Source organism: Podarcis melisellensis (genome assembly GCF_964234715.1).
Source record: "Podarcis melisellensis genome assembly, chromosome: 5".
In the NCBI taxonomy this organism is placed as follows: domain Eukaryota; kingdom Metazoa; phylum Chordata; class Lepidosauria; order Squamata; family Lacertidae; genus Podarcis; species Podarcis melisellensis.
In genome coordinates, this window is record NC_138537.1 from 36,028,766 (window position 1) to 36,051,665 (window position 22,900).

The following is a 22,900-nucleotide window of genomic DNA, read 5'->3' on the forward strand; positions in this document are numbered from 1 at the left end:
ATTTTAAAAGCAACAGACACCCCCTCTGAGAGAAGAGACATCCGCTACTCTGTTCTCCCCAAAGCGCAAGCTGTCTCCAGGACACCCAAGTCACCAGCAAGCGCATCTCCCCTCCCAGCTTTCTCTTCCTCTGCGCAAAGACTTGCTTCTAGACAGGCGGCCCGGGGGCGAAGCGGAGCGCCGCTGCGTCCCGGTGCATGCTGGGAGTTGTGGTCTCAGCGCCGTTCTTTCCACGCCCGCTCGGCGGCCCCTGCCCACCTTTCGCGCCGCCGCCTGCGCCAGGAGCCGCCTGGCCAGCTCCGCCCCTTCCTCTCCCGGGCTGTGGCCACGCGCGGTGGTTCCGCTTGCTTCTCCTCTGGCCGCCCGGTGGGCCCTCCCCGCCATTGTCGGAGGCCGCGCCCTGCCCTGCAGAACTCGAGCCAGCGAGCCAGCGGGGCGGCGGCGAAGGCGGCGAGCTCGGCTGGTGCCTGAGGCGTGCGAAGCGGCCTGGAGGCTGCGGGAGCTCTTGGCCGGAGGTGGGCAGGAGCGGAGACCCAGGCGCGGGGGATGGGGGGAGAGGCGAGTGTGTGTTGTGTGTGTGACGGAGCGAGCGAGGGTGGTTGGCGCTTCGCATGAGGAAGAGCGAGCGAGCTCCGCAGGCCCAGAGGCTGCGCTTCCCGGAGGCTCCCACCACAGCTCTGAGGAGGAAGTGCCCGAGGGGCGGTGGAGAAGCGGCCGCGGGGAGGAAGAAAGGCAAAGGGCTTTGGGGTTTTTTACTGCACTTTGCGGCGCGGCGAGCAGGTGGGCGAGGAGGCCGCGGAGGAGCTCCCCATTACCTGGCGGACAAAGGGTGGTCGCTTCTGCACAGGGGACATCTTCGGTAACGTGGAAAAAGCGCAAACCGGTTTGGGGCGACGCCTTCCTAGAGCTTTCGCGGTTTCAAACGGGCTCGGATGTTTCTTAATCAGTAAGGGAGCTCCACCACTTCTCTCTCCACCCACCCAGAAGCAGGCAGGCAGGCAAATTCCTCATGGCCTTTGGTGCTTCCTTCACAGGGGATCTTGAGTTCTTGGCCAGGCCGCTTGGGTGTCCCTGCTTCTGCAGTTGAGAGCAGCTCTTCCGTCTCCCACCGCACCCACCTCAAGCGCAGGTGAGGCACAGGACTGGCTGCTGCCTCCCAACTACTCACCTGCCCGCTCCTTCCAGCAGGTGTTGGGGTAAAGGTCGCGCAAGAGAGGGTGGGGGCGGTTCCTGCTTCTGCCTTCCCAACCCCTCTCTCCTCAAACCCGGTACAGAGAACTGTGACCAGTTTTACTGCCTATGAAGAATCAGAGAGCTCAGTAGTACCTCCTGTCTCCTCGCTGATCTTCTCTCTTAACTGTCTGGTTGAGAAAGCCTGGGCTACTGCCCTTGTCTGTTCGCTTTCCTGTCTGCTCTCTCCCCCTCTTGTCGCTCTCAGCAACACAGGCGTGCAAGTGGGCAATTCGCTGTTTGCACATTTGTCCAACCTCTGGCTCGGATTCTCTGTGATCTTTCTTTGGGTTGTGTAGTAGTAAGGATTGGCCCAGCAAGCCCAATCATTCCTACTGCTCCATCCAGAGTGAGTGTGATATAGGACAAGCGAGCAGAACATGTGGTTGCAGCCTCATGGGGCCCAATCCTCCTTGTCGCTCTGCTGAAAGAAATATGGCTAACAGGGAAGTAGAGGCTTCTAGAGAAGAACATCACCTCCCCAAACTTCCATGCTGTGCTAGGAGGGAAAAGAAGACTGCTGGATCTTCCACCTCTTGCTTAGTTCCCCTTGTTCTCTGGGTATTCTAGCATGGTAGGGAGTATTCAGTGATGGGTTGTATTCTTTGTCATTGTACTGTCCGGAGGAAGAGTGTAGGTAAATGAGCAAGAAGATGAGGTGGCTGTGCTTTGTATGAACAGCTGACTCAGCCAGTTTCTATCCCTGCACTGTTCCACTTGGAGTCACAAAGTGAAGTGTGAAGAAGAAAGAGGATGCCTTAGCAGATTGATATGTCAGGTGACCCCTCCATATTTCTCAGCATCATTCTCTCCACACCACACTGCCCATAGAGAGTGTGTTTGCATTCTGTTACCTCTGCCTGCTTTGTTGCCCTCTTGGTGGCATGATCAGTATTGGACTGAATGCGGGGACAACACAAAGCAATGTTGCTGAGGTTCTTCCCTATTCAAATATCTGCAATATCCCTATTTCTTAAAATAAGATCACTGCTCATAATTTTGCATTGCATTTGCTGAAATTTGTTGTGTTGCTTACAAAGCCTATCACTAGAGAATGGGAGTGTCATATCACCTCTTGCTCTCAGATTATCAAATGGAAAGGGTATTCTTCCCTGGATTTTGAACACCCTAGCAGTGTGTGTTGGGCAGAACTGACTCAGCTGTTACTGCAGACTGAGGTGGCTGCCTCAGGCAACAGAAGCACCCTAGCTGGCATCCCCATGAGTATCCTGCTGCTGATGCAGAAGCAGCACTGGTATATGCAGATTTTGGTGAGAACTTGCCCAAAATTAGTGCCAGCGCCGGCACCACTTCTCTGCCAGCCGTAGAGGTGGCAGGGTGGGTGGAGAAGTGTCAGCAGCAGCAGGTATAGCTTGAGCAGGGCAAGGCGGCACTTCATTTGTTACATATCTTTAGATGCCAGGCAAAAAAAATCATTTTCTCCCAGTCCTTTGGCTAAGTGTTTCTCAAATTTGTGTCTCCAGCTGTTGTTGGACTACAACTCCCATAATTCCTAGCTAGGAGGACCAGTGGTCAGGGATGATGGGAGCTGTAGTCCAACTACAGCTGGAGACACAAGTTTGAGAAACACTGGCAATTAAATGATCTGTGGCCTTTTAAACTGTGGGGGTATTGTTTTTGTTTGTTACTTTGGTATGTATTTTTGTGTTTTTATATTGCAAACCACTTTGTGATCCTCAGATGAAGAGTGGCATAGAAATTTGGCCAGCAACGTCAGACAAGAAATTAGTTCCTAAAAGGGTATTTGGCCCCCAAAAGTTTCTGAATATATGTCAACCATTTGCTATGGTTTGAAAACATATATCCAGCACCATAAATGTTATTAACAACTTCCTGATTGCCCTGACAAATCACGGCATATTTTTTTCCAAGCCTCACTTTACTACAGTAGAACCTCATGTTATGTACCATCCTCCTTACGAATGCTTTGGGTAACAAGCACTGCTAACCCGGAAGTAGATGCTCCTTGTTGCGAACTTTGCCCCGGGATGCGAGCGGAAGTTGCATGCTGGTGGTGTGGCAGCAGTGGGAGGCCCCGTTAGCGAAAGTGTGTCTCATGTTAAGAACGGTTTTGGCTTAATAACAGACCTCTGGAATGGATTCAGTTTGTAACCGGAGATACCACTGTACTAGTAAACTTTCTCCATTGAGAAGACAAAGGGACAGCCTAACTTACATTGTCCATGTGCTGGTAACCTCTATGTTGGATTACTGCAATGCATTATACATGCTGCTGCCTTTGGAATGTATTTGGAAACTGCAGCTGATACTGAATTTAGTGGCCAAATTGTTGACCAGCACATATATGTCTGAACATATAGCACCAATTCTGGCATGACTCACTGACTGCCAGATAATTTCCAGGCTCAATTCAAAGTGCTAGTTTTGACCTGTAAAGCTATATGTGCTCATGATCCCACTACCTCAAGAACCATATTTTCCCACATGAAGGGGCCCAGAACCTGTGGTTATTGTCTGAAGCTCTTCTACATGTGCTTCTTCCACGTGAGCTCTGGATCAGAGGTCAGCAACCTGTGGCCCGTGGGGGACATTTAAATGGTCCATGAGTTGACCCTGAACCGAGCCGCTTGCACAGTGAATCCCTGTGCGCTGCAGCGCGGAGCGGGGACTCGCTTCTGTGGTGCGGAAATCGCATCTGTGCAGACGCGATCCGGCCCATGGAGCGATCTCCGCAGGAGTGAACCGGCCCAGGGGAGGTAAACCTTGCTGACCCCTGCTCTAGATGGTTGCAACAGAAGAGCGACCCTTTTCAGTGGTGGCTCCCTGCTTCTGAAATGCTTTCCACAAAGAGAAACACCTGGTGACATCTTTATCTGTTTTTAGGCGCTAAACAAAGTTTTCCTTTTTAAAAATCTGGGCTTTTGTTCCTTAATTTGAAGTGTCTCAGATATTTGTGGTCTCTTTTAGCGGGGTAGGATCTGTAAGACTTTTCTTTTATTTGTATAGATGTGTTTTTAGGCTTTTATTGGTTGTGTTTGTTATTATCTGTTTATAACTTGGTTTATACCATTTCTGTAAGTTGTTTTGGGTCACTTTTGTTAGGAACGTAATTAATAATAATAATAATTTTCCTGTCAACACTTGCCTACCATTGGCCATTTTACTTTACATTTTATTGTAATGTTTCCTAAGCACAAAAGGGCTTTGCATAAGGTTTGTTGCATTTGAAATATAAAAAAAACAAAAAAATATTTAAAACTCAGTTAAATTCAACAGCCTACTAGTACAGCCTGCATACTTTGGCCATATTCATCCTGGCTGCTGAAAGCCATGGAAGTAGATGAGAACTGTGATCCCTCCAGAATTCCCTCAAGAGAGACAGTTCATGACCTCTCTCAGGAAATTATTCAAGAGTTTTGAGGTAACTGTAGAGGAAACCTTGTTTCTAGCTCAGTGTTTCCCAACCTTTGGTCTCTAGCTGTTTTTGGACTACACTTCCCATCATCCCTAACCACTGGTCTTGCTCGCTAAGTATGATGGGAGTTGTAGTCCAAAAACAGCTGGAGACCCAAGGTTGGGAAACACTGTTCTAGCTGCTGCTGATCTTGCTTTCTGCAATATGCAGATGTGTAGGGCTCCATACAGTGTTAGAGAGTTTCTAAAGTCTAAACATATATCACCAATTCTTGCATGACTCACTGACTGCAAGATAATTTCCAGGCTCAATTCAAAATGGTAGTTTTGACCTGTAAAGCCATATGTGCTCATGACGCCACTACCTTGAGGACCATATTTTCCCACATGAACTGGCCCAGAACCTGTGGTTATTGTCTGAAGTTCTTCTCCATGTGCTTCTTCCATGTGAGCTCTAGATCACGGGTTGGCAACCTGTGGCCCATAGATCAAAATTGTGTTTGAAACAAAATAAAAAAAAATCCTTCCAGTAGCACCTTAGAGACCAACTAAGTTTGTCATTGGTATGAGCTTTCGTGTGCATGCACACTTCTTCAGATACCATGCACATGAAAGCTCATACCAGTAACAAACTTAGTTGGTCTCTAAGGTACTACTGGAAGGATTTTTTTAATTTTGTTTCAACTACGGCAGACCAACACGGCTACCTACCTGTAACCAAAATTGTGTTGTGATTCAAAGATGAGCACTGGCACCTTGGATTGGGCCCAGAAATTCACAGGCAGCTGTGCTGTTGCTAAAACAGTTAATTGTACATGTTCATCCCTCCTTACACATTAGGTGAACTGTGGCATTCTGAGCCAGCTGTACCCTTTGAGTCTTCGACTCATTTGGCTTCTTGCCAATCTTTGAATGTACAAAAGTATAGATCAATAGGACTTAATCTCACAGCTTTGGAAAAGAATAGAGCCGGTTCAACAAGTGTGGCTGAAGAAAGTCACTCCTGGCCATTGCCAGTACATGCTTATTGGAACAAAAGCACCCCCAGGCTCTTAAGCTGTTTCAATGGGGTGAATACCACTACCTCTAAAATAGGTATAACAACTCCCTTGTGCGTTGCAGTTACTCTGTAGCATCATTTTTGCCTTGTCTAGATTCAGTTTCAGTTTGATTGTTTCACTTACTCACAACTGCTAGACACTAACTAGCTCAGGACTTCAGAAGCATCTTTCTAGACACATAACTACCGGTAGTTAAATATGTCTTTGGCATACTGGTGGCATCTAACTCAAAAGCTCTGGATGGTTTCTTTCTGTAGCTTCACAGAGATGTTGAGCATTATCTGGGGCTAATACTGAGGCTTGTGGAACACTGCAGGTCAGGTCTCATCTTTCTGATGTGGTCCAACCTTTCTGAGATGTCCAGCAGAAGTAGTAGAGAGAGATTATCCCTGATTACTCATGCTTTTTCAGTCCCATTACAGAGGAGTTGGTGGCATGCTGTAAGGTGCATCATCACTGGTGGTGGGAGAGCACTGATTAGTCTGTCTTATTGTCATGCTCTAGAATACACCTCAGTGACTATGTATTGTGATGAGAGACCTGTAGCCATAGTTAAGTGTTCTTTCAGCAAAACTTGTCCACCATCCCTTATTTTCTCTGAGGACCTCAGAATTTCCTATTGCACTGCTTGAAAATCTTTACTCTATGGATAATATATATTTTTGAAGAAGATCATTAGATACACCATCATCCAGTTTGTTTCGTGTTATTAGTGTTTTAGTCCTCTTCCTTGGCCTTTTTCTTGCTTGCAGGCTGTATTGGATATTTATTACATTTATAAATAACAGTTGTCAAGGCATTTGATGTTTTAATAATTCCACATTTTTTTCAATTTTAGTACTATCTGTTTTGTATTAATGTGTTTACTCTATTTTATGTCACCTTTATTTTATTTGCTTGTTTGCTTTTTAATGGTGATGTGATCTTAAAAGAGGTACTAGTATTTACTTGCTATTTTATGTAAGGAAATAATACCCCTGATAAAATAAGTACATATCCGACTGCTCTTCCTTTTAAGGAACTCAGAACAAGGCATTCACAGTCTTGGCTGTGTTTCATGCACTTGTCAGGCCTAGATCTAAATTCTGGAGATGGAATTGGTTTATGAATAGAGCAAAATACTGTCGCCTATGACCCATTTTTGTGTTGAAAGCTTTAATGATTAGGTGTCTGATTTATGTAGGAACAGAAGGTGAATCACATTTTTCTTTTTGCAGGCAAAATGTGCTGTGCTGTCCTTAAGTTTTGAGTGAAGTGAGGGGATAGTAACATAAGGGACTCTTTTATATCCCTGCTGTAAAATGCTCTTGTGAATATTATTAGACCATGCCGTAGTCATAGGGAAAGAGGCTACTTCCTTTAGTAAGCAGGATGGAGAACTCCAAGAGATCTTCACATTGCTTCACTTAACATAATGTTTCATATGGGTTAAAGTGGGTAAGCTCTCCTGCACAGAAAGTGAGATATCCAATGTGTGCCAGTGCAAGCAAGGTCTCCTTCCCTCTGCCCATGCCCCCCCATCTATTCCAGAGAGCCCTCAACTTTCGAGGGCAGATTTGGTGGCATGAAGAGGTAGAGGGGAGGAAAGAAAAACAAAATCCACTTTGTGCAATCACAAGTCTGTTGTGCAAACAGACTGCAACAGTTAGATAATTGCCCAAAATGTGTGAATAGAACAGGTAGATGGCATACTCTCCTGTATAACTTTTACAGGATTACCTACTGTAGCTTGCTTGTAATCATTTCCATACTGAATTTGTTTTTATATCTTCTGTGGTCTATGGCACCATACCTGCTTATTTTATAATTGCCTTGTTGATGCTGTGAAAAAGATTGGTTGGTTATCATGCATTGATTCTTTATGACACTGGTTTCTAATCTTTGAGACTGGATTGTCCGCTGAAGACCCACCTCTTCCCTCCCACCCCCTGAATTATTGTGATAATGGTTTATTTTGTTGTACTGGTTAAGTATGTTGTTGAACAAGATATGCACCGGTGTCTAATTGCCTTAATTTCTTGCTAGTAAATTAGGGATGGAAGTAACTCGAGTTCTTTGGAAGTTTAATTGCATGTCTGTAATTTGTGATTGGGAGACATGATGAAGTAAATTGGTAAAATAATTTTAAAATAATTAATCTGAACTGCCCCTATATCTCGGTGAGATTAGGTGACTATTGGTGTGGCATTGCCATGTAATGTTGATGTTACTGTATTTATTATTTAATCAGAAACAATGCTGGATTGTTTCCAGGCAACTTACAATCAAGTTTAAAACAAAGGTGTTATTTTTAACCATTTTCTATCAACATTTAACAACAAATCATTACATAATTATCAACAATCTGGAGTGACATTAACATACAGCCTTGACACAGCTGGAAATACCTGGGAGATTCTTATTTTAAGTGATTGTTTCCCAGTCCATGAAATACCTGAGAGATTCTTATTTTAAGCGATTGTTTCCTAGTAATGGGTATTTGACTTATCAAAAGGTATTTGGTTAACTGACTGGTCAAATAATAAAGTATTTGTTTATGACATTTATGCATTTATATCCTACCTTTCCTCCAAAGAACTCAAGGTGGCGTACATTATTCTCTCCAACTTCATTTTATCCTCACAACAATGCCGTGAGGTAGATTAGCCTGAGAGACAGTGACATGCTCAAAGTCAGCCAGAGAGCTTCAGAGTTGAGTTTGGATTTGAACCCTGGTCTCCCAGGGCCTAGTCAAACATTCTAACCATTGCACCACACTGACTCTCATTCTTAGTTTTATTACATTTTAAATGGGTCCTTTCCTCGTGCAATTCCAGGTGCTCAATGTAGTATACATTTCTCTCTCCTTGCCATTTGATCTTTGCATCAATTCTGAGGTATGAGTGTATGTGACCGGCTTCATTTCACCTAGTAAACCTCATAGCTAAGGAAGGAATTCAACCTGGGTACCTTTGGTCCTAGTCTGGCTATCTACTGCCTAGGCAGGGACCTTTGCAACTGATGCATGCTTGTGTTCCATTTTAGAGATGCCTACAGTTATAGCAGGTAGCTAGAGGGAGATGCTGTGCTGCATTACTGGGTTTTCCCCACTGCTGCAGGGCTGCAGCATTCTTTTTAAAGAATAATAAGCTGCCCTCTACTTTGTGACAGTCTTGGAATATTTGACAGTACTTGACCACAATCAGATAGCAGGTGGCCAGTTGACAATATTTGACCAATCAGTTGACTGACATGGCAATCTATTATGTGAAATTAAATAGGGCACAATAGTTTAATCATCAGTAGCTAATTTAGTCACAAGTACTACTTCAAGAATGACTGCTACTGTATGCTTCAGAGGAAGCCACAGGCAAGAAGAAACCTGAAACCAGGAAAATTATTTCACAACCGCCTGCAATAGACACCCTCCTGAAATAGCTACTATTAAGCAGGAAGCATAGACAATTTCTTCCCTTACATCCACTTGTGCTTTTTAACATTAACTCTTTTGCTTCTGTATCAACATCTCTGTGCTTTATTTTTATTTAAACATATTGTAAAAATCTATGTTAATGCCATTCTGCTATGGAAGTAGCAGGATGTGAGTATGTTTTAAAGAAGCACCATCCAGCCACTGCTAAAGTGCACCCCCCCCAAAGCATTCCCCATCTTTTCTCTCTTTTACACAGTTCTGTTGCTTCATCACAGCCAGTCCTACCATTAGACAGCATGAGGCAGCCTTCTTTGGTGACAGTTGCTGGGGTGGGTGGTTAGTAGCAGTGCAGTGCAGGAGAACAGAGCTGTGAGTGTCACCTGGCATGCTCTGCACCCACTAAGCTAGCCTGCTGCTCTCATTGTGGTGGAGAATGCTGACCTGTCACCAGTGCTGAAGTAAGATTCAGCTACCAGTCCAGTTGACTTTGGTACAGTGGACCCTCTGGATATGGATTTAATTCGTTCCGGGGGTCCGTGTGCACTCCGAAAAATCTGTAACCAGAGGCACCGCTTCTGTGCATGTGCATGGTGTGATAGAGCACTTCTGCGCATGCGTGAGCGGTGAAACCTTGAAAAATACTTCCGGGTTTGCCGCTTTCGCAACCCAAAGATTACGTATCCAGAGAGGTACGTAACCTGAGTGTCTGCTGTATATGTATATGTGGGGGAGGGGTAGGATCCATATTGTCTTTCACCTCAGGCAGCAAAATTTATTGGACCGGGCCTAGGTTTCACTCTGGTAACATCATTCTGAAGCACTTCTGAATGTTGGCATGATGTTTGTGTCATTTTACCTGCTGATTAGTAGCATATACTGTACAGTGGTACCTCGGGTTAAGTACTTAATTCATTCTGGAGGTCCGTTCTTAACCTGAAACTGTTCTTAACCTGAAGCACCACTTTAGCTAATGGGGCCTCCCGCTGCCGCCACGCCGCCGGAACATGATTTTTGTTCTCATCCTGAAGCAAAGTTCTTAACCCGAGATACTATTTCTGGGTTAGTGGACTCTGTAACCTGAAGTGTATGTAACATGAAGCGTATGTAACCCGAGGTACCACTGTATTGCAGGACTCAGTAGCAGTAGCAGAAATGGCATTCAAAGCTACTTTGATAATATATTTGTATCCTGCTCCATCTCAGGGGCCTTGGACAAGTACTGTAGAAGTAATTTTTTCCTTGCTACTGATGACTGAGAGCTTTGTCTAAGTATTTCCATAAAAATATTATGGCCTTTTGGTAGCTGTAGTGTGGGGGAGAAGTCACCTCTCTTTTTCATTGCCATCTTGGGTTGCTTCTTACTGTGTAATAATAATGTTTCCCTTTCTAGTTGTATATCAAAACATCAGTCTTGTGTTACTGTATACAGGTTAAGTACTAATTATCTAGTGTCTGGAGCCATTGTAACTAGCTCATATTTATCTTAAGCCTTCTAAATATAGTGCCTTTCAGACATGAGCAACAAAATATCTGCAGTTAAATTTCTAGAGTTAAGCAGTAATTTTATAAAGATGAAAGACTTAGAAGGGCGTAAAATAAGCATAGATCATGTTACATAATCTCCAGATGATTCATTTACTACTTGGAAACATTGGTAGAATTCTGTTAAGGCACTTGATTGCAATATGATTTTGGAGGTATGCTTAAAATTCCTTTTTATCTATTACTCAAAATACTGAAGAGGTTTAAGTTACAATTGCTTGAATAATAGTGGATGGTGTATTTTGCAAGATGACGGGTTTCTGTTGGCTTTGCATACTTGCATCAACTTCATGTGTTTAATAACAGCAACAACAAAGGGCTGTATTCAAACAACAAAGGACTGACTCAATGGGCTTTGGTCCACAGAACAGAGCTTTTTCTTCTTCGCTAGGCTTGTGGACCCTCCAGAACAGATTTTGGGGGCATACAGGGGAAGGGGAGGAACTGGAAGTCTCATTGTGCCAGTGGATACAACCCAAAATAGGCCAAATGAAGAGTTGCTATGATAAATCTTGTCATAGAAGCTTGGACATTACGTTGAGTCAACAGTAAAGATAATTGTGTTAAAATTGACTCCTGCCGGAATCATGGGAACTATTTTGCAGGCTGGAAATAGTGCTCTGTGTGTAATATGCTAACACCTTATATATTCCATCTTGAGGCACCTAAGTTGGGACGTTTTGGAATACGAAATGGAAGTGCTGTTCTACTACTGTAAATTGTTCTGGCTTCTGTTGAACAGTTGTGGTGGTCCTAAAGAGAACATATAGGGGATGCTTCTCCCCCCCCCCCCCAAGCTGGTCTTGCTTTATCCACTATGTAAAGCAAAAGAAACATACAGGCAACTCCCTGTTTGCTCATAGTGTATGTCAGCAGAGTGCGCATTAACCTGTCCCATTCCACCCCCTTACAGTGCTGAAAATGGCATGTATGTCAGTTGTTGCACATGCCTTGAACACATGCAAAATGGGAGTTGCCTGTGCTCTACATTCAATGGGGGTTGCATGGAGGGATCTTCTTGGGTGAGGATGAGACTGTGTGCTTTGAAAATTGACAGCAACACTTTATTGTGATTATATACGATATATGATATCTTTATTGTCATTGTCCCATGCAGAACAATGAAATTGAAAAACTACATAAAACAACTACAAAACTACTACAAAACTACATAAAACATTCAAAAAACCCTAAAAACTCTGAAACTCTATTTTAAAATACACTATACTATAGAGACCCCGTATGCTGTGTTTAGAACCAGAATTGCTTGTAATTTTCCTGAAATATATACTGATGAAAATATGCTACTTCATATATTACACACAAGTAAACCATTACTTGCTATTGATTGACGCTCCCTATTGTGTGTGTTGTCTTATTACTGCTTCTTGATGTATCTGCTACATGATTATGTGTGTATTTTCAGTCACATTTCTGTCACGTTCACATTTTACATTTTTTGATCTTTTACAAGTACTTGTAACACTATCGTTGACAGAATACCGTCAGTGCATCTAGAAGAAACCAGACTTAAGTTTCCTGAAGTAACACATCTCTAAATTGCCTAGAGATAGTTAAGTTTTTTTGCTGCAAAACCTCTTAGCGCTTTATGAACTAACAAGCTTATTGTATCACAAACCTTTATGATATATTGTTTGCAGGGATATGTATATACAGTGGTACCTCAGGTTACAGGCGCTTTGGGTAACAGACGCTTTGGGTTACAAACTCCACTAACCAGGAAGTGGTTGCTCCAGGTTAAGAACTTTGCCCCAGGATAAGAACGGAAATCGCGCGGCAGTGGCGCAATGGCAGCAGGAGGCCCCATTAGCGAAAACGCACCTCAGGTTAAGAACCGACCGATTTGAACAAAAGTCAAGAAGAAATGAAAGATTGGATTGCCCTGAATGAACTAAGACAGAGGGAGGCTAATCTTAGGATGAGAGGTATACCTGAAGCCCAGGGAGAAAATATAAAGGAGAAATTAACAATAGAATTAGCCCTCTGGTTGGAGATACCAACAGAAGAGGTAGAAAAGGCAGTGCAATCGGCTTTCAGACTGAAAGCCAAGCCTCCAAGGAATAAAAAATTTGTAGGAGATTGCCTAATTATATTCAAAGATAGGGAAATAAGAAACAGGATTCTCCACAAAAACAGAGAGAAAAGGTTTAATATTGGAGGAAACAACATAATAATCTTTAAAGACATCCCAGTTAGGCTGCTAAAACGTAGGGATTCCTACAAAGAACTGGTACAGATACTCAAAAGAAACAACATCGAGTTTAAATGGGAGTTTCCTGAAGGCATCTCCTTTACATATAGGAGCAAGAGACAAAAACTGACAAATCCAGGAGAAACAGATAAGTTTTTAAGGAAGTATAAAGAATTAAAACCGCAAAAAGAAAAGGGTAAAGGCGAGGAAGCAGGATCAGAGGGAGACCCGGAGGGGGAGGTGAGGAGCTCGGGAGGGGAGGGGGGGGAGGAGGGAGGGACGGAGGAAGAAGTTTAAAAAGGAAACAACAGCTGTTTTTTCCTTTCCCCTAATTAAATCACTATGGTGTTAAAGGTTTATAGTTGGAATGTTAATGGGATGAACGATAAGGGAAAGAGGAACCGAATTGAGCATATCCTGAAGAAGGAAGGTCTGGACGTTATTTGTCTCCAAGAGACTCACATAGCGAGGAAACATAAAAGAATTCTGATCAATCAAAGATTGGGGAATGAATTTATATCCTCTGACCGGAACAAAAAGAGGGGGGTGGTTATCTATATTAACAAACAAATTGAAGCGAAACATCTATTCAAAGATGAAGAAGGAAGGATATCAGCAGTGCAAGTAAACTGGCAGGGAGAAAAGATAATAATAGTGGGAATATATGCGCCCAACGATAATAAGTCAGAGTTCTATGGGAGGCTGGAAGAAAAGCTACTTGACTACGCCGATCAGAAAATTATATTATTGGGAGATATGAACGGCGTGGTGTCGTTGGAATTGGATAGATTGAGGGATACAAAGGGTAAAGAAGGGAAGTTACCTAGAACTTTCTTTTCTTTGGTACAAAATTGCAGTTTAGTGGACATCTGGAGATTTAAACACCCGCTAGAAAAACAATATACCTTCCATTCAGAACCTAATGATTCATCATCAAGATTAGATCAGATGTGGATTTCGAAAGAATTAGTCCCAAGATCTGTACGGGAGGAGATCCAGGCCAGAACAATTTCAGATCATAACCCAATAAAAATGGAACTGAAAGGGCAGGAAAGTAGATTAAATAGATGGAAACTGAAGGATTATCTGCTGGATGATCAAGAGGTAGTAGAAAAGGCCCAAAACAGACTAAAAGAATACTTCGAAGATAACTTAGGTAACAACACAAAGTTAAAGGTGGTGTGGGATGCAGGCAAGGCGGTGATGCGGGGTTTCTTTATTCAACAGAGCGTAATTAAGAACAAAAAAAGGGAAAAAGGGAAAAAAGAAATCATACAACAATTAGCAGAGAATGAACAGAAACTAATTAAAAACCCAAAAAATAAGAAAATAAAAGAGAACATAAAAGTTTTACAATCCCAATATACAATGCTGATAAACAGAGAGATAGAATGGAAAATTAAAAGATTGAGACAGAGGAATTTCGAACATGCCAATAAAACTGGGAAGTTACTAGCTTGGCAATTGAAAAAAAGAAAGGAACAGAATACGATAAACAGGATAGTGGTGGAAGGAGAAGAGATAAATAAACCTAAAGAAATAAGGAGAGCCTTCTTGGATTTCTATGGAGGACTCTTTAAAAATACAGAAAAGAATAAGACGAGGAAAATAGAGAGATATTTAACTTCTAAGAACATTAATAAGATTTCCACAGTAGACAAAGAGAAGCTAAGCGCCCCAATCGAGACGGAGGAAATTAAAGCAATAATAACAGACCTAAAAAATGGGAAAGCCCCAGGCCCAGATGGGTTCACCAGTAGATATTATAAAGAGATGGAACCGGTTCTGCTGAATCCACTACAAGAAGTAATGAACAACATTCTTAAGGAAAGAGAAATCCCGGAGACGTGGAAGGAGGCATTGATTACACTAATCCCAAAGCAAGATTCAGACTTAGAGCAAATTAAAAATTACAGACCGATTTCCTTGCTAAATATAGATTATAAGATTTTTGCGGGAGTCCTGGCAAGAAGATTTAAAGCCATTTTGGTAAAAAGTATTCACAAAGACCAAGCCGGCTTTTTGCCGGGTAGGCAAATGAAAGATAACATAAGAAACATTATAAATATTATAGAATACTTAACAGAAAGGTGTGATAAACAAGGTTTACTGTTATTCGTGGACGCTGAGAAAGCGTTCGATAACGTAAACTGGGAATTCCTGCTGAAGCAATTGGAACATATGGAAGTAGGTACTGAATTTTACAACGGGATAAAAGCAATTTACACGGAACAAAGAGCAAGACTGATAATAAATAATGTGGAGACGGCAGAAATAATAGTAACCAAAGGAACAAGACAGGGATGCCCACTATCCCCACTGCTATTCATAGTGATGTTAGAGGTCTTATTAAATTCCATCAGAGACAACAAAGAAATCAAAGGAATCAGGGTCGGCCAGCACGAACATAAAACTAAGGCTTTTGCAGACGATTTGGTCGTAACAATGGAAGATCCATTGGATTCAATAAAAGAAGTACTCGGAGAATTCGACCAATTTGGAGAAGTAGCGGGCTTCAAACTAAACAAAAGGAAAACAAAAATAATAGCTAAAAACATGCATGTAGATAGAATTGAGGAATTACAAAGAGAAATAGAAATAGAAGTGACAAAGAAGGTGAAATACCTAGGGGTATGGGTAACGCCAAAAAATATAGATCTATTCAAAAATAACTATGAAACAATATGGAAAGGAGTTAAGAAGGACATAGAAACATGGGGTCGGCTTAGATTGTCATTTTGGGGCAGAATAGCCACAATTAAAATGTCGGTACTTCCAAGAATTTTATTTCTCTTCCAAAACATCCCGATTATCAAAGGTACAAAGATATTCAAAGCCTGGCATAGAGAGATTTCCAGATATATCTGGCAGGGGAGGAAGCCGAGAGTAAAATTCAAATTATTGACGGATACGAAAGAAAGGGGAGGCTTCGCCCTGCCAGATCTGAAATTATACTATGAGGCATCATGTTTATGCTGGGTTAAAACATGGATAAAACTGGAAGATAGGGAAGTGCTAGACTTGGAGGGTCACGACACTCGATTTGGGTGGCACGCCTACTTGTGGCATGGGCGGAAGAAAGGACATAAAGGATTCGGGAACCATATATTCAGGGGCCCACTGATGGAGGTATGGGAAAGGTATAAGGATGTGTTAGAACCCAGAACACCCCAATGGCTGTCCCCATTAGAGGTTATGTCTGTTAAAAAGACCAATATGAGAGCCAATTGGGCAACCTACGAACAACTGCTAACGAAGGAGGAAGGAAAGTGGAAAATGAGGCCGTACGATCAGGTTAAATCCCAAGTATATGATTGGCTGCACTACCACCAGATAAACGATTTGTTTAGAAAAGATGTTAAAGACAAAGGATATGCTGACAAAAAATCTAGATTCCAAACCGAGATTCTGGAGAATAATACAAAAATCTTATCTAAAATGTATAAGCATCTACTGGATTGGAACTTAGTTGACGAGGAGGTCAAGGCGGTAATGACACACTGGGCTAGAGATTTTGGCCGCAATATATATTTCGAAGAGTGGGAAAAACTCTGGAAACAACACCTCAAATTTACGGCCTGTGTGTCACTCAAAGAGAACTTAATGAAAATGTTTTATCGCTGGTACTTGACCCCGGTTAAACTAGCCAGAATGTACGGATCCTGTAACAAATGTTGGAAGTGTAAGGAAAGGGAGGGGACCTTCTACCATATGTGGTGGGAATGCCAAAAGGTCAAAGGGTTCTGGGAGAGTGTATACAATGAAATGAAGAAAATGTTAAGATATACCTTTGTTAAAAGACCCGAGGCGTTCCTGCTAGGCTTGGTAGGAATGGAGATAAAGAAAAAAGATCATAAATTGTTCCAATATGCAACAACGGCAGCAAGGGTCCTAATAGCTAAAAACTGGAAACAGGAGAGTCTACCGACAATGGAGGAATGGAGATCTAAATTACTAGACTATGTGGAGATGGACAGGATGACAGGAAAAATTAGATATATAAAAGATCAGAGGTTTGTTAAAAATTGGGAAAGTCTTACGAAATATCTGGAAAGCTTAATCGATGAACAGATCACACTAGCGGGTTTCAAAGGTGCTTTGTAAGAAGTAAAGGGTAATGCCAAAAGGAAACAGACGAACGAGAATGACTTACGGCATTACAAACGAAGAAATGCGGACTTATTGTTTAATGTAGTATGGACGATTCGTGGAAAGGCCGAAGGAAGTCTTTTTCTTTTATATTCTTTGTGGAACAATAAGAGTACTGATATAGTTTGTTTTGTATTTTGATTTTTGTAAACCAATAAAAATTATGCATGAAAAAATAAGAACCGACCTCTGGAACAAATTAAGTTCTTAACCTGTGGTACCACTGTATGTATACATATGGGTCATGGAGAAAAGAATGTAAATAGCAAGTGATAGTACCTGCCAATAATTCTTATTACTATCAATACATGAGAAACAAGTCATTGTCTATAGAAAAGAGTAAGAGGACACAAATCTGACAGATCATTAGTTTATGATTATATCATGGCAGTTATCAGTGGGAGAACATTTTGCTCCCAGGATGCTCTATTGCTGACCTAAACATTGCTGTTCTTCAACAGGGAGTATGAGTCACAATGCCTGATTGGGAATGTGTGTTTATTACATGAATCTGTGGTATCCCCCCCCCCCCATTTCTAGACTGTTGAAATCTGTGATTTGGTATTTGTTTACCTTTTGGTGGAAAATATATATTTGCTGGAAGTCCTCTCTTGGAGTGTTACAGTCTCTGACAAACCTATGTATGTCTATTCAATAGTACGAGTCATTGATATCCATGAATTTGTGGGGTGTTTCAGGGTTCTGTCCTTTCCCCCATGCTTTTCAACATCTACATGCAGCCACTGGGAGAGATCATCAGGGGGTTTGGGCTGGGTGTTCATCAGTATGCAGATGATACCCAGCTCTACCTCTCTTTTAAATCAGAACCAGTGAAGGCAGTTAAGGTCCTGTGTGAGTGCCTGGAGGCGGATGGAGAATGGATGGTGGCTAACAGATTGAGGTTGAATCCTGACAAGACAGAAGTACTGTTTTTGGGGGACAGGAGGCGGGCAGGTGTGGAGGACTCCCTGGTCCTGAATGGGGTAACTGTGCCCCTGAAGGACCAGGTGCACAGCCTAGGAGTCATTTTGGACTCACAGCTGTCCATGGAGGCACAGGTCAATTCTGTGTCCAGGTCAGCTGCTTATCAGCTCCTTCTGGTACACTGACTGAGACCCTACCTTCCCGCAGACTGTCTCGCCAGAGTGGTGCATGCTCTAGTTATCTCTCGCTTGGACAACTGCAATGCACTATGTGGGGCTACCTTTGAAGGTGACTCGGAAACTAATCCAGAATGCGGCAGCTAGACTGGTGACTGGGAGCGGCCGCTGTGACCACATAACACCGCTCTTGAAAGACATACATTGGCTCCCAGTGCGTTTCTGAGCACAATTCAAAGTGTTGGTGCTGACCTTTAAAGCCCTAAACGGCCTCGGTCCTGTATACCTGAAGGAGTGTCTCCACCCCCATCATTCTGCCCGGACACTGAGGTCCAGTGCCGAGGGCCTTCTGGCGGTTCCCTCGCTGCGAGATGCCAAGTTACAGGGAACCAGGCAGAGGGCCTTCTTGGTAGTGGCACCCACCCTGTGGAACGCCCTCCAACCAGATGTCAAAGAGAAAAACAACTACCAGACTTTTAGAAGACATCTGAAGGCAGCCCTGTTTAGGGAAACTTTTAATGTTTAATAGACTATTGTATTTTAATATTCTGTTGGAAGCCGCCCAGAGTGACTGGGGAAACACAGCCAGATGGATGGGGCATAAATAAATTATTATTATTATTATTATTATTATTATTATTATTATTATTATTATTATTATATAATTGTGAGATGTTGTAATTGGTGTCTGTATGCCTAATCAGTGCTACCATGCTTTGTGCAAAAATTCAGCTCTTTTTTTGCTTTTGAAATGGCTTGCAGTAATTCACTTCCTGTTTTTAACATGACTATAAAGTACAAAAGAGGATTTCCTCTTACACCATGAACAAGCTTAGTAAAGGACATCTTGAGTAGTGCATTCATAAAGCAAGGGTTCCAATTTGTCAAAAGTCAAGACAAATGCTGTAAGGCTCCCGTTTTAATAAAAGGAGACTGGTGGACCACACACCTTCATATCTCAAACCTAGCAGCTGAAAGGGAAACACTTTGTCAGTTTGGCTTGTTTCATGCAGGGATTTTTTAAGGCTTTTTTCTTTTAAATAAAAGCATAGTACTCTTAAAGAAACCAGAGTGTAGACAACCAGGAAGCAGAAGTTGCTATTTCTCCCAGTGCACCATTAGACAGTGAAAGTGGAGCATGGAGAGAGATTACTTAACTATCCTTGCTGAAAAGTAAGGAGTTAGCTCTCCATACAGCTTCAAGTGAAAGAAGTAAATAATGCACTCTTAATGTAGCAGCTGCACAAACCTCCTTAAGGGAGATCTGCTTGCACTTTAAAAGTTCATTAATTTAAGAAACATAATTCTTTTTAATACTGGACCTCATTAAGTGTTTTTGTGCCCATATTTAAGTAGCCAAAACACATGCATGAGAGAGGGAATCAGTAGATTCACCCCAAGGTTTTCACGTTCTCAAAAGCTATAGGGGGAGTATAAAAGGTGGTGGGTGGTGGGACTCAAACAGTCACATAAGAACTTAATGCCATGAAATCTTGTGAGACTGAGGGGGGCTGAAATGGTAACTGGATAGAAGGGGAAATTGAATAGAGTAGTGGCAAGGAAAGGAGAAGACACACAGATATGAAAAAAGTGGAAAGTGCCATCTCATTGTAGATCACTCACTTTCTGGTTGAGACTGAGAGGCTATTATAAAATATTCCTGGAGACATAGCCCATAGAGTTCAGTGGAGAAACTGAAAGACACATGTAGCTGGAATTGGTCACATGTGTGCTCACCTCTATAGAAACCTTTAAAATGGAGGAGAAGGGGGTAAGCTGGCCTATGAGAACTGGACAAACTGCAGTTCTCATAGGCCATTATACTTCAGCATTTAATGCTTTTGGTTCAGGTTTTCTTGTCATTTTCCTTGCTCTGTGCATAGTTATTGAAGAGCGAAGAACCCATTTGAGTTAGGGTTACTTTGCTGTTTTGACTGCAGAGGTACCCTTTTCCATTGTCTCTCGAGACTGACTGATGCCAACAACTTTATTAAGATTTTTGGTACTTCATGAAAACTGGTTTCTCCATGTTCTTTCAAAGAGGGGGAAAAAGTAGGTACCCAACAGAATTTAGTTGGAACCCTGGAATATATCTGGGATATGGTTAATGCTGTTGAGTTCTCTGAACTTGTTTTTGGAGCAGAGATGCATATAGAATAACTCTCTAACTTGGATTCACATGTGCCTTCACTGTGTTCCTAGTGAGAGCATCCCTGTTCTGTATTTTTATGGAACTTGGGACCATTCTGTTTCCATCTGAAATAAGAGCTTGCCTGTGAATAATCACTTAAGCAGTGACTAATAGATACTCGAGCAATGACTAACAGAGAAGCTGAAAACTAGAGTTCCTGAAATAGCCCGCCAGTTTTCTTTCATAAAGTAAACGGCAATACAGAACAGCTACTTGCTGCTGTCCTTTAGGTGGGCAGTTAGGGGAGTTTTGTTCCACCAGACCCTTCATGTTTGTTGACTTGATCTAATTGCAGTTTTGTTTATTTGAACAATTATTGCCTGAATGTTCTTCTTTAGGTGTATTACAGTAATGCCAAAGGAGATGTTAAATAAATGTTTTTATACATTTATACAATAATATTGAATAGGAGGAGCAATCCTCTTTTTGTTGTTTACTACAGCTTCCCTCCACCCCCGAATCATAGATCAGATTCTCCTTTGACTTTGTGTAGTTGGATATTTCCCCTTTATGTGTATGTTTTTAAGGGAATGTGGTGAAAAGAATGCCTGTATATTTTATACTTGACAAGGCCCACATCTTTATTGATCTTAGGTATGTGTATTGGAAGTGCTGGAAGCTAAATGAGAATCTGCCTTAAATGTAAACTTGGCCTCCGTGTAAGTTACCGTATCAGGGGTCAGCAACCTTTTTCAGCTGTGGGTTGGTCCACTGTCCCTTAGACCATGTGGTGGGCCGGACTATATTTTGGGGTGGGGGTGGGGAATGAACGAATTCCTATGCCCCACAAATAACCCAGAGATGCAATTTAAATAAAAGCACACATTAATCATGTAAAAACACCAGGCAGGCCCCACAAATAATCCAGAGATGCATTTTAAATAAAAGGACACATTCTACTTATGTAAAAACACGCTGATTCCTGGACCGTCTGCAGGCCGGATTGAGAAGGCGATTGGGCCGCATCCAGCCCATGGGCCTTAGGTTGCCTACCCCTGCTCTACACAGTTTGTTCATCTAATTTCCCAGGAGTAAACATTGCTTTAATTAATCCTGGATGATTCTTTTTAGCCTCTGGTTATGTCACTACGAATTTGCCCATGCTTTGCTGAGTCAATATCTCAAGTTTAACAAGACTGTCTGATAACTTTGTTCAAAGCAGGCTAAGTTTCTGCCTTGTCTAGGTTCATTGTAAATGGGTTCTCAAAAAATGAAGTTGGAATGGAAGTATAATTCTAGGTTGACATGGTTGGTTTTAGAGGGTTCCATGGGCTCAAATGCTCCCTTTCCTTCTCTACAAATTACCACTTGCTTTTCTGATGAATGTTAACTATCCTTTGCTATTTCACTGCAGGCACAAAGCCGTCAGAAATACAGTGCCATATTGGGTATGAAGTATGTGAGAGACTCTGTTAAACATTTAGTGCACTTTGTTTCAATGTCTGTTTGCTCTGGGCACTGGATAATTACTTGTAAATTACAGGACTGCTGCTGTTAATATAACCCCCAGTTTATAGTGTGACTCTTCAGCACAAAACATGTCTGGAAGCTATGGGTAGTTGCACAATTCGGAACAGATTAAATTTGAATCCAGACAAACTGGAGTGATGCTAATTAGATCTCCTTGCATCCTTAAGGGAGAAGGTTTGAGGTCAATGGAGTAACAATTATTCCATCAAAACATATACAGAATCTGGGAGCCTTGTTTGATTTTGCCCTGTGTTTTGGTCAGCATGGTCAAGTTCAGAATCTCTTTTAAATGTCTCTCATTGTCGGATAAAAGCAGGAACTATTTCTCTAGTGCCAGCCAAGCCACAACTGATTTGGAGAAATCCCTGATACATTGTCTCTACTTTTGATTTGAAGAAGGTCCTCATTGTATTCCTTCCTCCCTGTTGGTAACTGTGTGCATGTGCTACAGCAGGGAAGTACATCTCTGTCTTTGGCCAGGCAGACACCTGCCCCTGAAAAGCTTCAGGAGGGCTTACTGGCCAGGCAGTATTGGTGTAGCTTGCAGCTAGCTACTTCTCCTAGTGGGGTAGGAGAGCTGAAAATAATGCCAATATACTTCACAATGGCAACCAGTGTACTCATTTTGGTTTCAGTTAGTACATGGATAAACCAGTCAAAAAAGCGTGGGGCTTAGTTTGGTCAGGATCGAGTATACACTTCCAGAATTAATTCTAAATACATTACTTCTGGTAAATGAGCCACCATGACTGCAAGAGGGCCATGAAAATTTGTGTCCTGGGCTTTTTGGACTCTATCCATGAAACCAAAGGGGCGCATTGGTTGCCAGATGTGATTCCCCCCCCAAGCTCTCCTACCCCACTATCCCAACATAGCCTGAGATGGACCACCCTCAGGTTTCTGCAACAAAGAGGCCTCTGGAGCATCCCCTTGCTTTGTACTGAGAGGATTACCTGCCAGATTCCTTTGTGAAGTGAGGGCTGGACCATCCCTGGTGAGGATGCCTTGAAGCAGCAATAATATGACTGAGGGAGGATCTTGGTAAGAGATCAGGCTCGCCAGACTGAATAAATTGGTAGTCCTTGGTGTAAATTAAAGCATATTGTGGTGGGTGGCTGTTTGTTCCTGCACAAAACC

The 22,900-nt window shown here is 42.4% G+C and overlaps 1 protein-coding gene across 2 annotated transcripts in view; it reads left to right on the plus strand.

Annotated features, from left to right (window-relative positions):
• The first annotated feature begins 298 nt into the window (after positions 1-298).
• PAK2 (p21 (RAC1) activated kinase 2) overlaps positions 299-22,900 on the plus strand; it is a 44,882-nt gene continuing 22,280 nt past the window's right edge. Inside the window, exons 1-2 of one of the 2 annotated variants that reach the window (XM_081910469.1) lie at positions 299-515; positions 1,035-1,129. The gene's annotated coding sequence lies outside the window, so the exon portion shown is untranslated. The remainder of the gene's footprint in view (positions 516-1,034; positions 1,130-22,900) is intronic. The other variant, XM_081910468.1, reaches the window with a different exon arrangement.